A 16494-nucleotide genomic window follows, 5' to 3' on the forward strand; every position below is an offset into this window, starting at 1 on the left:
TTTGTTTGTTTGTTTTTTTGTTTTTATTAACTTGAGTATTTCTTATATATATTTCGAATGTTATTCCCTTTCCCAGTTTTCGGGCAAACATCCCCCTAATCCCTCCCTCTCCGGTTCTTTATGGATATTCCCTTCCCCATCCTCCCCCCATTGCTGCCCTCCATCCAACAATCTAGTTCACTGGGAGTTCAGTCATAGCAGGCCCCAGGGCTTCCCTTCCACTGGTTCTCTTACTAGGATATTCATTGCTACCTATGAGGTCAGAGTAAAGGGTCATTCCATATATAGTCTTTAGGTAGTGACTTAGTCACTGGAAGCTCTGGTTGCTTGGCATTGTTGTACATATGGGGTCTCGAGACCCTTCAAGCTCTTCCAGTTCTTTCTCTGATTCCTTCAAAGGGGGTCCTATTCTGAGTTCAATGGTTTGTTGCTGGCATTCGCCTCTGTATTTGCTGTATTCTGGCTGTGTCTCTCAGGAGCAAACTACATCCGGCTCCTGTCGGCCTGCACTTCTTTTCTTCATCCATCTTGTCTAATTGGATGGCTGTATATGTATGGGCCACATGTGGGGCAGGCTCTGAATGGGTGTTCCTTCTGTGTCGGTTTTAATCTTTGCCTCTCTATTCCCTGCCAAGGGTTTTCTTATTCCCCTTTTAAAGAAGGAATGAAGCATTCACATTTTGATCACCCGTATTGAGTTTCATTTGTTCTTAGCGTGTAGAGTAATTCAAGCATTTGGGCTAATAGCCACTTATCTATCAGTGCATACCATGTGTGTTTTTCTGTGACTGGGTTACCTCACTCAAGATATTTTTCAGTTCCGACCATTTGCCTAGGAATTTCATAAAGTCATTGTTTTTCATAGCTGAGTAATATTTCATTGTGTTGATGTGCCATATTTTCTATATCCATTCCTCTGTAGAAGGGCATCTGGGTTCTTTCCAGCTTCTGGCTATTATAAATAAGGCTGCGATGAACATAGTGGAGCACATGTCTTTTTTATATGTTGGGGCATCTTTTGAGTATATGCCCAACAGAGATATAGCTGGATCCTCAGGCAGTTCAATGTCCAATCTTCTGAGGAACCTCCAGACTGAATTCAGGAATGGTTGTACCAGTCTGCAATCCCACCAACAATGGAGGCGTCTTCCTCTTTCTCCTCATCCTCACCAGCATCTGCTTTCATCTGAGTTTTTGATCTTAGCCATTCTCACTGGTGTGAGGTGAAATCTCAGGGTTGTTTTGATTTGCATTTCCCTTATGACTAAAAATGTTGAACATTTCCTTAGGTGTTTCTCAGCCATTCAGCATTCTTCAGCTGTGCATTCTTTGTTTAGCTCTCAACCCCATTGTTTAAAAGGGTTTTTGTTTCCCTACGGTGTAACTTCTTGAGTTCTTTGTATATTTTGGATATAAGGCCTCTATCTTTTGTAGGATTGGTAAAGATCTTTTCCCAATCTGTTGGCTGCCATTTTGTCCTAACCACACTGTCCTTTGCCTTACAGAAGGTATGCAGTTTTATGAGATCCCATTTGTCGATTCTTAATCTTAGAGCATAAGCCATTGGTGTTTTGTTCAGGAAATTTTTCCAGTGCCCATGTGTTCCAGATGCTTCCCATGTTTTTCTTCTATATGTTTGAGTGTATCTGGTTTGAAGTGGAGGTCCTTGATCCACTTGGACTTACGCTTTGTACAGGGTGATAAGCATGGAACGATCTGCATTCTTCTATATGTTGAACACCAGTTGAACCAGAAACCATTTGCTGAAATTGCTGTCTTTTTTCCATTGGATGGTTTTGGCTCCTTTGTCAAAAATCAAGTCTCATAGTCATGTGGGTTCATATCTGGGTTTTCAATTCTATTCCAATGGTCTATCTGTCTGTCTCTGTACCAATACTATGCAGTTTTTATCACTATTGCTCTGTAATACTGCTAGAGTTCAGGGATAGTGATTCCCCCTGAAGTCCTTTTATTGTTGAGGATAGTTTAAGGTATCCTGGGTTTTTTTTGTTATTGCAGGTGAATTTGCAAATTGTTCTTTCTAACTCTTTGAAGAATTGGATTGGTACTTTGATGGGGATTGCATTGAATCTGCAGATCGCGTTTGGTAAAATGGCCATTTTTACTATATTAATCCTGCCAATCCATGAGCATGGGAGATCTTTCTATCGTCTGAGGTCTTCTTCAATTTCTTTCTTCAAAGTCTTAAATTCTTATTATACAAATCTTTTCCTTGTTTGGTTAAAGTCCCACCAAGGTACTTTATATTATTTGGGTCTATTATGAAGGGTGTCGTTTCCCTAATTTCTTTCTCGTCTTGTTAATCTTTTCTGTAGAGGAAGGCTACTGATTTATTTGAGTTAATTTTATACCCAGCCACTTTGCTGAAGTTGTTTATCAGCTTTAGTAGTTCTTTGGTGGAACTTTTGGGATCACGGAAATATACTATCAAATCTTCTGCAAATAGTGATATTTTGACTTCTTCCTTTCCGATCTGTATCCCCTTGACCTCCTTATTTGTCTGATTGCTCTGGATAGAACATCAAGAACTATCTTGAATAAGTAGAGAAAGAGTGGGCAGCCTTCTCTAGTCCCTGATTTTAGTGGGAATACTTCAAGTTTCTCTCCATTTAGTTTGATGTTAGCTATAGATTTGCTGTATATTTCTTTCACTATGTTTAGATATGGGCATTGAATTCTTGATCTTTCCTGAATATTTATCCAGAATGGTTGTTGAATTTTGTCCACTGCTTTCTCAGCAACCAATGAAATGATCATGTGATTTTGTTCTTTCAATTTGTTTATATAATGGATTACATTGAAGGATTTTCCTTTATTAAAACATTTTTTAATCTCTGGGATGATGTGTTCTTAGATTAGGTTTGAAAGAATTTTATTGATTATTTTTGCATCAATATTCATAATGGAAATTGGTATTAAGTTCTCTTTCGTAGTTGGGTCTTTGTGTGTATTAAGTGTAAGAGTAATTTTGACTTCATAGAAGGAATTCGGTATTGCTCCATCTGTTTCAATTTTGTGGAATAATTTGAATAGTATTGGTATGAGGTCTTCTATGAAGGTCTGATGGAATACTGCACTAAACCTCTATGGACCTGGGCTCTTTTTGTTTGGGAGACCTTTAATGACTGCTTCTATTACCTTAGGAGTTATGCGGTTGTTTAACTGGTTTATCTGTTCCTGATTTAACTTCAGTACCTGGTATTTCCCTAGGAAATTGAACATTTCCTGCAGATTTTCAAATTTTGTTGAATATAGGCTTTTATAGAAAGATCTGATGATTTTTTGAATTTCCTCTGAATCTGTAGTTATGTCTCCCTTTTCATTTCTGATTTTGTTAATTTGGAAACACTCTCTGTTTCCTATTGTTAGTCTGGCTAAGGGTTTATCTATCTTTTGATTTTCTCAAAGAACCAACTTTTGGTTCTGTTGGTTCTTTCTATGGTCCTTTTTGTTTCTACTTGGTTGATTTCAGCTCTGAGTTTGTATTTCCTGCCTTCTACTCCTCCTAGGTGTATTTGCTTCTTTTTGTTCTAGAGCTTTTAGGTGTGCTGTTAAGCTGCTGACATATGCTCTATCCTGTTTCTTTCTGCAGGCACTCAGCGCTATATGTTTTCCTCTTAGCACTGCTTTCATTGTGTCCCATAAGTTTGGGTATGTTGTACCTTCATTTTCATTAAATTCTAAAAAGTCTTTAATTTCTTTCTTTATTTCTTCCTTGACCAGGTTATCATTGAGTAGAGCGTTGTTCAATTTCCACGTAAATGTGGGCATTCTTCCCTTATTATTATTGAAGACCAGTTTTAGGCCGTGGTGGTCTGATAGTACACAGGGGATTATTTCTATCTTTCTGTACCTGTTGATGGCCGTTTTTTGACCAATTATGTGGTCAATTTTGGAGAAAGTACCATGAGGAGCTGAGAAGAAGGTATATCCTTTTGCTTTAGGATAGAATGTTCTATAGATATCTGTTAAGTCCAAGTGGCTCATGACTTCTCTTAGTCTGTCTATGTCTCTGTTTAATTTCTACTTCCATGATCTGTCCATTGATGAGTGTGGGGTGTTGAAATATCCTACTATTATGGTGTGAGGTGCAATGTGTGTTTTGAGCTTTAGTAAGGTTTCTTTTACGTATGTAGGTGCCCTTGTATTTGGTGCCTAGATATTTAAGATTGAGAGTTCATCTTGGTGGATTTTTCCTTTGATGAATATGAAGTGTCCTTATATTTTTTGATGAATTTTAGTTGAAAATTGATTTTATTTGATATTAGAATGGCTATTCCAGCTTGCTTCTTCAGACCATTTGCTTGGAAAGTTGTTTTCCAGCCTTTCACTCTGAGGTAGTGTCTGTCTTTGTCTCTGAGGTGTGTTTCCTGTAGGCAGCAGAATGCAGGGTCTTCATTGTGTATCCAGTTTGCTAGTCTATGTCTTTTTATTGGGGAGTTGAGGCCATTGATGTTGAGAGATATTAAGGAATAGTGATTATTGCTTCCTGTTATATTCATATTTGGATATGAGGTTATGTTTGTGTTCTTTTCTTCTCTTTGTTTTGTTGCCAAGGTGATTAGTTTCTTGCTTTTTTAGGGTAGAGCTTGCCTCCTTATATTGGGCTTTACCATTTATTATCCTTTGTAGTGCTGGACTTGTAGAAAGATATTGTGTAAATTTGGTTTTGTCATGGAATATCTTGGTTTCTCCGTCTATGTTATTTGAGAGATTTGCAGGATACAGTAACCTGGGCTGGCATTTGTGTTCTCTTAAGGTCTGTATTACATCTGTCCTGGATCTTCTGGCTTTCATAATCTCTGGCGAAAAATCTGGTGTGATTCTGATAGGTCTGCATTTATATGTTACTTGACATTTTTCCCTTACTGCTTTTAATATTCTTTCTTTACTTTGTGCATTTGGTGTTTTGACTATTATGTGACGGGAGGTGTTTCTTCTCTGGTCCAATCTATTTGGAGTTCTGTAGGCTTCTTGTATGGCTATGGGCAGGTCATTTCTTAATAGCAACGCAGACTTACTCTTATCAAAAGGATTAAGACTTTTCTCTTACAAACTTGGGTTTAATTTACTTAGCATTAAAAAGGTAGAAGCGATTTCTTTCTCTATGTAATAAAGATTGGAGCTCATCTTTCTTCACTGGTGCTTGGTCTTTTGCTCCATATGCCTATAAAAGTAAGGATGTCTGTGTAAGTATGTAATTAGAAGAATGTATGCTTGTGTGTGTGTGTGTAAGAGTGTAATTGTGAGAATGCGTTTAAGTTGGACCCAACTGATATGGACTGAAAATGTATCAATGCATGTTTATGGAATCCAGGTGTAAAATTACATTGTTATGCATATTTGGCTATGTAAAATACCAACATCATTTGTGATTCAAATATATTAACAATTTGACTATACTTACCTTCATTAATATTTAAACTACTCCTTTTAAAAATTGTAATGGATAATATCAAAATATGTTTATAAGAATGGTACATCAAATACATCTGTTAATAGTCAAAATCAGGAAATGCTTCTGATATTTATACATTTTGGTATTTGATTATGGAAGAAACTGAATGATCTTAGATTTTGTAATAATGTTAATATATCATTTATTCTTAATGTTTTTTTGACAGAAGGAAGTTATCAACGAATACAAATATACCATGTGCCACATACTACAAAAGCAATGTGCCACACCTTTCTAATATAAATAGAGCAAATTAAATATATAATGTATGAACTAAAGGTGAGCAATCATGTACAAAAGCAAGATATATCATTGAGTCTACCTACATTTGGTGTTAAGAGATGATTCATGCTTCCGTGTATTTCTTTCTAGATATCTAAAGAGATAAAATTAGTCTGGAAAAAGCTAAAACTGTAATTAGTTTGCTTGATGTAGCATACGTATTTAAACAATGCTTTTGAAAAAATATACAGTACATATTTTCAAGGTTATATATACAGAATATACAAAAATTCACTGTGTCCATAAATTATCAGTAATACTAAAGCAACTTTCTCTGATAATATTAGATTTGAATTATCAAATATACATATGTATGTATGTATACACACACAGACACACTCACACACACAAACAACCACACAATACTTCTAAAAATTTAAAACAAATAAGTAAATAATAAAGTCATTCAGACAAAACTAATGAAAACGAATGAACTAAATTTCCAGTAAAATGTCTTCCCAAAAGTATACTTTCTAGCACATAAAATTTTTGCCTCATGATTTTAAGAAAAATAAGTATGGGGCCAATATACGTAATCAAAATCCAGTTGGACTTAGCATTCACAATTAGTGTAGAAATTGAAATTGAGTGGGAAAACTATTAAATAACAGGCTTTAGCTATTCCTTTTCAATTATACAAAAAAATCTGAGAAACAGTGAAATGACACAAAATGTAAAATTGCTTTCTATTAAGCATTGATATCTAAGTTTAGTATTCATAGTCTATACAATAGACAGAGAGAACTAAATCTCACAAGTTGTTTCCTGATTTAAATACAATTTTCCTGGCTTGTGAATATACCCAGAACCAATCAATACAATGAAAGTGGATAGATGGTGTGTTACAACAAGTAAAAGACCTTTTGTTTATTTGTTAGGCATGAATTTATTTTTGTAGCATTTCTTCCAAGGTTTCTGTTGGGTATTTTATAAATCCTCACATTGGTGTGGTCGGTGGTTAAATTTAGCGGAACATGGCTAAATATTACAATATAATATAAATGGATCTTTGGGGCATAGAATACCTTTGGGTTTACCTGGTTATAAGGAAATGGTGGTCACAGTTTACAAAACCAAATAGGAAGTAGGAAACTGTGACTTCAGGTATAGGACTCTTTATGAGATTTCACTTTATAGTGTTGGAAGAATTGTTCCGTGATATCATGGGACTGTGCAGTGAGAAGGCCTTTTCTTTATTCCTGTAATGGAAGCAAATATTTGTTATTTTCAGTTCCTAGGAGAGCTTGCTAGGTTACTAGATCAATCAGCAACTCGTGATGAGGGACTTACATGTGCAAAATGTGGTGTTGGTATTGGATTTCCTCTAGTTCTCTAGGGAAATGACTTCATAAGATTTGGAATGTAATCAGTCAAGAGCTTGTATAAGATGAAGAAAGCACTGGGTGTTGTGGGACAGGCGTTTACTCTTAGTACTGGGGAGGTAGATGCAGGCAGAAGAACTCTAAGTTCAAGGCCAGATAGGTCTACAGAGAAAGGGAGAGAGAGATTTCTGGTACTGCCAGGGATATAAAAGAAACACTGTCTCCAAAAAAAAGTCAGTTATAAGTTCTGTATTATACAAAGAAAGAAATCTCATTTTATTTTAGTAAGATGTTAATAATTTTATACTGAGTCTAATGCAATGTTTTAGCTATAAAATAATGTGAAGGCACTGAAAATGTATGGAAAGATCCTTTCCATCACTATTCTTCTTAAACTAAGAGCTGAATTTTTATTAAATAAATCTAGGTAAATATATTTTGAAGGATTTTATGTGACTAGCTAAAGGGCTTTTACATTGTTAATAAAGAATGGTGCATTCCAGGCCAATCTTGAATGGTCATCACTAAGTTGTAGATGTATGTTAAGCATACAAAATCTAATCTAAAATGTTGCCCAACGAAGAATGAGAAACTTTAATTGGTTTTCCTCTAAAGTATACAGCTTCTTTTGTTGGAGAGAAGAACAGATGATTTAAAAAAATTTGTGAGAAATACCACCCGCTCTGAGAAGATAAGAAACAGAGAAAGATAAGGAAAAAAGTGTGCTAAGGGACAACAAACTGGGAGAGAATATTCTATGAATTTATAGGACAATAAATATGACCCGTCTGGTATTGGTTACCTGGGGACTTCATTATACATAATTATGTACCTAGAAAATTTGTCTTTTTCATCTTAAGATTTTATGGTTGCTCTGAAAAATCTGTCTTTTGTATTAAGGTCTTAGCATGTTTACATGATAGTTTTGAAATATTAGTGTTATTATCAAAAGCTGTACTTTGTACATACTTTTTAAGCAACCAAATAGATACACGTCTGCTTGGATTTTTGAAGAAATTTACAATGTTAAATATAAATATATATATTTCTCATATATAAATTCTCTTCATGTATCATGTGTGTGATGAAACCTTAACAGATGGGAATGTATAGTAACCAAATTGCTACAGTTTCAGGACTTTATTGTATCGTGTTTGAAATGTGAATTTCTATTAAAATGCTAACTCCTTTCTAATTCTCTTAATTTAACTGTAGAGGTTTTCAATAACACCTAGTCTGCTGTTTATTCCCATTACAGGTCTTTGGTTTTGTTATTGAATTTTATGCCAGTTACTTCTTAATGTGCTTTATTTTGAAGGTAAATTAAATATATATATATATATATATATATATATCAAAATAGTTTATAAAAAGATTAAATTTTTAGTGGAAATATCACTTAGTGTTAGACAATTTTACAACCATTCTCTAAATTATTAAATATTCTCCATTTTGAATTAGTATAAAATATTATGATACAATAACCTTTATCAAATACACATCTCTAGTTAATATACACACAAATATGTTATTATTTTTATCTTTGAAAATTTTTTATTAGTTTGTCAATAATGAATCTTGACTTCTGTATCTGAGCTTTCTCATCGTTATTCTTAAGGAAATCTATTGCGTTTTTAATGAGAATATAAGGAATGTTCATTGATAGGTAGAAAGGCAAGATTAACACAATATACACAATGGCATTTCATTCACCCGTAGGAGAACTAAACTATGATGGTTTCAGGAAAATAGATATAACTAGAAAATATACTGAGTAAGGTAACAAGGGCAAATACCATGTGTTCTTTCTCATGTAGATAATAGAATCTCATTTTCATATACATGTATTTATGTGAAGCTGTGAGTGGTTTGAGTTTATTAAACTGGAATGTGTCTCATGAATTAGAAAGTAGGGTTTTAAACAGTATGGGTTGGAAGTTATTGAACATGTGGGATACAAATGTAGAAGAAAGAATAAAACAAACAGAATAGTACAAGTGTTAGGGACATAGTGGGGGTGGGGAAAAAGTACTGAAGAAGGAAAAATGAAGTTGAATGTGTACAAACATGACATAAGGCAACCTGTTACTTTATAGGTTAGGTTGAAATAAATATTAAAATTTAAAATTTATACCTTAATTTTTAATGTAATATACATCATGTTTGAGGAAAAATGCCAGAAAGTGATATCAAAATGAAAACAATATATTTAACTTATTTGATATTAGTCATACTATCCATAATTATTTAGTAAAAACATCACTTGCCTGGAAACTTTGGTATCAATTAAAAAACCACCTGTGAGATAATAATTACTTATGATAGTAGAGTACTATTATTATAAGATTATCAACTGGTAAAATTTGTGATTTGTCTATGTTTTAAGTTGCTTTTTGCTTAATTTTTGCCCCTCCTGACATTCGCTCATACTGAATTATAAATTTCAATGTTGAATACTATTATAAAAATATAATACTTCAGGGTTGTTGAAATTGCTCAATTACAAGTTAATATTATCTATAAACTATACGATACACTCCACAAAGCTCATAGATCCAAAGAAGTTAAACAAGAAGAAAGGCCCAAGTACAGATGCTTGATTCACACTTAGAATGGGGAATAAAATAGTCTTGGAGGCAGATTGAGGGAAGGAAATGGATGGGAGAAGGAAGGGAGAGAAGAATAGATTACATGTGGGAAGGGACAGATGATATGTCCAGATAGTCATGAGAAGGAATGGGAATCCGGAACTTATGGAGATGAGGAGGTAAGGGAAATCTCCAGGATGAGAATGAGACCTAGGATAAGGAAGGTACCCATGAATCAATGGGGTGACCTAAGCTGTGACTTACATTGGTGATATGGAACATGAATAGGCCAACTCCTTTTGTCAGGAAGGACCACCACTGGAGGGATAAAGACACAGGTACACTCACAAAACTTTGTACAGACAATTTGCCAAATCTAAAAGAAAATCAGGGACTGAGTGAATTGCTACTCCAAATTGGGACCCATCCCATGGGAAAGCACCTGGAAGACCAACAGTGTCAAATAACCTAGACCCCTGGGAGCCGTTAGAGACTGAGCCCACAACCAAAGATCATGCACAGGCTGGACCTAAGCCCTAGTGCATATGTAGCAGACATGTAGGTCAATCTTCATGTGAGTTCCAAAAAAACTTGAGTGGGGGATGTCCTGTTGTAGTCAAGTTGTAGCCTGACTGAGGAATCTGTTCCCAAACAGGGTTAGCTTATCTGACTGCAGTTGGAGAGGATGTGCCTAATCCTGAAGAGACTTGATGTTTCAGAGTTTGAGCCATTTAGTCAAGTCATCATCATAGGAGAGAAGAGGATTGGGACAGAGACTGTGGGAGGAAATGGTAATAGAAGGGGCAAAGTTTGGCATGTAAATTAAAAAACCTAATTACTAAATTTGCTATTTCTTTAACCAGTAATCTCCTAGATTACAGTCTCACTGTACATTATTACTGTGATCTTAAATCCAATCTCTACTGGTGGACTTCTATTTGGATAGTTCATAAATAGGTGGTTGGGAATGCAATTTTCTTCAGAAGGCAGGGATAGATGTATCATACACTAGGACAGTAGCCAATTGAAATATGACTGAGTATTGACGATTGAGCTATAGTAGGGAACATAAAAGTAATTTCCCATATAATAACATGCTTTTTGCCATAAACAAACAAATACAGGAACAGAGGATTCCATATATTTAACATATAACATAGTTTTGGTCTTACATTTTCCTCTCCCTCAATTTCCCATAGATATGTCTAGAATATATATATATATATATGCATGCATGCATGCATGAACAGCACTTGAAACTTCTCAGTAGGCGAATCATTGCAATGATGGTGAAATTTACCTCATCACAAAAGACTGTGTTTTCCAAATATTTAATTGACATAGGGATCATATCCATAACATAAGACCCAATATATCTTATTCTTCAGAAATATGTTACATATTTGAATAAATGCTTAAAATTATTGCACAGTAATTATCAAAAAGTACATGAAAAATACTAAATGCACAAATCACTGGTGCAGCTTAAATACAAATGACAATACTTATACTGTGATGCTTGAAAAAAGAAACCTAGAATACAGTTGCTTGGACTAAATTTTAATATAGCTAATATAGAAATTAAAACCTGAAATCACTTATCACTCAATAATACCACTGATGAAATATGTACCTGAAGGAATCTATCTGTATATCCCTGTGATACCTTCATTAAGTGAGTTTAACCTTTCACAATATCCATGTTACAAAATGAGATGAATAATATATACAGAAACTACATCTTTATTTAACCATGAAAAGAGCAAAATTTCATTATTGGCATGGATATTGATAAAGCTAGATATCATTGTCCCGAAGGAAAAAAACAGAACTATGAAGAAAAATATCTATATCTTATGAAAATAGGAAACTACTATTTGTTTGATTTTAAGCCTCTTCTATAGAAGGAAAGTCAGATGTCATATTATAAACACGGTCAATTTTCCCATGGCTCCGATGGCCATAGAGAAGATCCTTCTATTCCTGTTTTGCTAAATAGCCATGTTGTCAAACTGCCTTCCAATTCTTATTGTTCTTGTCCATAGATTACAGTTTAGATGAGCTGTGGTCAGAGAAATGTATAGATGTACTGTGCAGCAATTACTGCATATATGTGTAACTTGTATAAGTGCTAAGACCATGAGAAGAAGAATGCTGAGCATAAGGCTGGGGAAACATTGAAGAAAAGGAGAAGGCAGAACGTGAGGAGAGAGAGGATGCAATCTGGACATGACACAGTTATTGGACCTATAGACTCACTGCATCTACACTTGTATGCACAAGTCCTGCACATGATTAAGACAACAAGATTAGGGAACATCCCAGTAGGCAGTACTCAGTGAACCAATGGATTACAAAGAAAGGAAAAAGGAAAAATATAAAGAACATGAAACTGGAAAGAGAATGGATCTGGAAAGAGTAGAACCAAGCTAAGGATAGGTGTGATCAAGGTACATTGTATATATGTATGAAGAATAAATAAAATCAAATAAATATTCTAAAATAAAAAAAATTCTGAAAATCTATTAAGAATTTTTGTATCCTCTGCAATTCACTTTTTCCCCTAAAAGTAGAATAGAGCATCCTAACTTTTGCTTAGTTGCAGGAAAGTCAATTAAAAAGGTAGTTACATTAGTTCAGTGCATGGTGTCTTCAGTATGGAAATATCCAACTGAGGGTCATTATTCTGTACAGATAATTTTATCACCTGTTAAAATAAAATAAAATTAAACACTGTGTAATTATCCACCAAAACCAAACTGCACACTAGAGAGGTAAATGCATCCCGAAAAGTGCCCTCTTCATAACCTCAACCATTTTAATCTTTGAAACTCTGAATACATATGAATAAAAAAGTTCTAACCTAATACACAGTATGTACTATGGTGTCTTTGTGACTTATATGGCCAGTCATTCAGGGTTGCACATTGCCTTCATTATTTCATTCATTTTAAACATCCTAGGACACCAAGATCTAAAATCCATGGGCTTTGGTCCTGACAGGCATGAATTGCACTCTGTCCATGATAACTTTATGTATATTAGTTAAACTCTGAAAGGCAATTTTCTGCCTCACAAAATTAAATTGATTCATTGCTATGGTTATGATAATGATTTCTTGTAGAATAGTTATAAATATCTCATGACAAAATTTGCTTTCTCTACTTGTGGTTTGTGGGCTATTGGTGACCTTAACGTCTTCCTTCCCAACATAGCACTTACTCTAGATTATATTTCACTGTTGATCTTATATACACTAAAGATAGGAAAAACACTGAAAATAGTATGGACTTTGTTCTCTGTCCCATAAGATCGTTTTTGACTTCTTTTTCATCATCTTCACCACCACCACAACCAACTCCACCATCATCAACATCATCATCACCATCATCATATAATTTACATGAAATTGAATTTGGAATTTTGTTACACCAAAGAATGAAATAAGAAGTATTCTGCTTGAAGAAGAGATATTGATGATCACTAAATCCTATACAGTCATTTTAATGTTATAAAGATATTGCCAAATTTGCTTCAGATGATTGATTGAAATGCTAGCGCTCTATACAATAGGTTTTGAGAGTCCCTTAGTGAGAGAATGGTCTTTTACAGCAAGGCTTTCATTAACAGGCTTTGATTTAACCCATCAACCAACGAAGTGAAATTTTCCCAGACATAAAATAGTGCCTCTCCAGAAACAGCTTTTATCCACTAATACGCACCTACTTCTACTTCTTAATTGTCATGTTGATATGTGCTTAGGATACAATATGTTCAGATTTATTAATGATATTTTAGTATTATTTGGGTTAATTTTGAAAATTTCAAAGGATCATACCTATTCCATGATTGTATGCCATACAACATTTAATTCGATCTTGAAGAGTTGCATGAAAACTGAAATATCGAAAATATATATCTTCCCATTGAAAATTTGCAACATCCATCATGTGAAACTCCCACTGGACTTCAGTGGATTAAAACCTCTGAAAGCATTTAAAGACTTTTCTACTGCATTATTGCAACTCTATAGAAGCTTCATTCCCATAGTGGCAGTGCCAGATTGGCTGTAAACAAATAATTTTCTCTGCCTTGGAATGAGTTTAAAATATTTTCAATAAATTTTAATATGAAACTACTTAGGACTTTGAGAAAAAGGGGCAGACAGGCCCTAGAAAGTATGTTTTTAAAATTCTTTTCTTAAAATTAGACTTTTTCATGAAATATATTTGAATTATGAAAAAGTCCTGACCCATTATGAAACAAGGAACCTCCAAATATAATGTTGAGTTCCCTTAGTGCTTTATGCGCAGTCTACCCTTAAAATTAGTTTGAGTACCCAGTGAGAATCTCTTGGAGAAAATTAAGTTTTCATTTTCAAATGATTACCCATTGGAGATAACTTCTGGTTTAGAGATAAGGTGATGTGCAGGGCTTGGCTTCTTTCAATGGTTAATTAATAGGTAAGGAGTTCTGTGAAGTACTGTCTTCTGAGCATCATGCAGTTGTGACTCACCAGAAGTCACAATGTATCTGAGCAGACCCGAAATAATATTGACCCTGCCTATTCAAAGTAACTAAGGACAGTGCTGGAGAATAGAAAATGATGTAGCCACTGATGTCTTACTAGTGGTTAAATGTATAGCTTCACACCCATGTTCACCGAAATGGCTCAGGTTAAATCTAGTGGTTCATGAAGCAAAATATAAAGATATGCATGGGCTATCAGGGTTTAGTCCAAAGAGGGTATGTTGGTTGGGGAGGATGGGAGATTAAGGGTGTAGAGGGCTTCCATACATGTGTTGTGCATGTATGGAATTGTCAAAGAATAACTTGCTTTCTTAAAACTTCTAAATGTAACCACCAGGTGCGTTTGGCAGATATTCTTTCAAGTCTGCTCTATTTGTTTTAAAAATTGGGTCTCATTGTGTAGCTCAAATTGACCTAGAACTCCCAGTGTTCTGTCACCTGCCACCCTGCCCCTGTTGGAGGTTTCCTCTACATTGACAAAATTAAAAAATATATGTAAATCTTCTGTTTATGAAGTTTGGTTACATAATGCAATATTCTGTCATTTGTTTATCACTTAACAATATATCTTGAATACATGTGCATGGGAAAATTCTTCATGGAACATCATGCAAATAAGAAATGGTAATATACTCATTTTTTTAAATATTAGGCTACCTGTGTAATTCAGATTATTTTCATTTTCATTAACTATAGTTCATCACTGAAAATCAGCATGAACACTGACTCAGGCACTGTACTCAATGGTGATTATTTACATTATATTTTGTATGAATTACCAAACACATTGTTGGGATGATGTCAAGGCTGTTAAGTATTGTAATACTTGTATAAATACTGCCAAATTGCCATCTCCAAAGACTATAATAAATACATATTGCCATTAATTTTGTATGAAAGAACCCATAGTATACCATTCAAAATTAAATCATGCACATATTTTAAAATGGTATCAGTCTCTCATTTTTGTCATTTGTTGAATTAGTGTTTGGACTGAAGAAGCTGAAGGGGAGGGGAGCCTCTATAGGATGACCAGCAGTCTTGAATCATCCCCTCCTCTGAGATCTCCCATACACTTGGCCACCAATCTGGTGTCATACACAAGCTGGTCTAAGACCCTGACACATATATAGCAGAGGAATGCCTGGTCTCACCTAATACTGGAGAGACTTGAGGCCCCAGGGATCAGGAATGCCTGACATGGTCTGGGGAGCATCTCCTTGGAGTCAGGGGAGGAGAGAGTGTAATGGGATGAGAACCTGGAGAGGGAGCAATGTCATGAATGTAAATGAATAAAATATTTTTTATAATAGTTTTAGTCATAAATTCAAATGCTCATTTCTTTTTAACATCTACATTGCAATTCAATCGTGAAGTTTAGCGTTTTATGCTTACTGAACTATGGAAGCGTCAATCCTTAATTTACTCTTTATGCTATTTGCAAATTCTCTCCATTCTTATTAATTTGCATCAATTGTGTTTGCATATGTAGAAGGCTTACTATTCATAATTTGTGCAGGAAATACATTCATGATTTTTTTTTATTTTAATGATCTGTTATGTGTGAACATCTATGTATAGACTTGTGCACATGAGCGCAGGCACCTGGGGAGACCAGAATATGTCAGATCCCTTGGAGCTTCTTTTACAGCTGGTTGCAAGTGGCTTCATGGATGTTGGAAACTGAACGTGTTTGCTCTAAAGAGTAGCAAGTGCTCTTAAATACTAAGGTAATACTACAATACTTATTCCATAATAAACTCAACCTATTTATAATTTTCTCAAGGATTTCAGGGTATCATTGAACTTGAGACATCTTGCCACATTCTAGGTTCTGAGACTACATTCAGGCATTAATTTTTCCAGCTTTCTTTCCTTTATCACAGTAAGATGTTTTGGATTGAATATGTTAATATTATGCAGTAAATCTTCCAGATATTTACTTGTAGAAACTTGTCTTAGTGTCTGTTTCTTTCCTTTGCAATGACTATATTATTTTTACAGTTTGCAGTTCTCTCTTTACACAATCCATCTGATGTGTTTTTCTTTCATATAGAATGAAGCAAAAGCCTTTTAGTTTTTCTTTGAATAGTTAATCTACTAAGAAAATGTGTTGAGTTTCCCATTTTAAGGCAAATACATCATTTCTTTGAAATGTTCCTAGAGATTTTTTTCTTTTTCTTATTATTACTATTGCTCTCATTAGTCTCATTATTAATAGTCAGTGTAAGCTTTTATGTGTTCTGGTCATGTAGTGAATATGGAAGTCTACCAAACATATATGTGTAGGTAT

The sequence above is a fragment of the Rattus norvegicus genome, chromosome Y, assembly GCF_021556685.1.
Source record: "Rattus norvegicus strain SHRSP/BbbUtx chromosome Y, alternate assembly SHRSP_T2T, whole genome shotgun sequence".
NCBI lineage: Eukaryota > Metazoa > Chordata > Mammalia > Rodentia > Muridae > Rattus > Rattus norvegicus.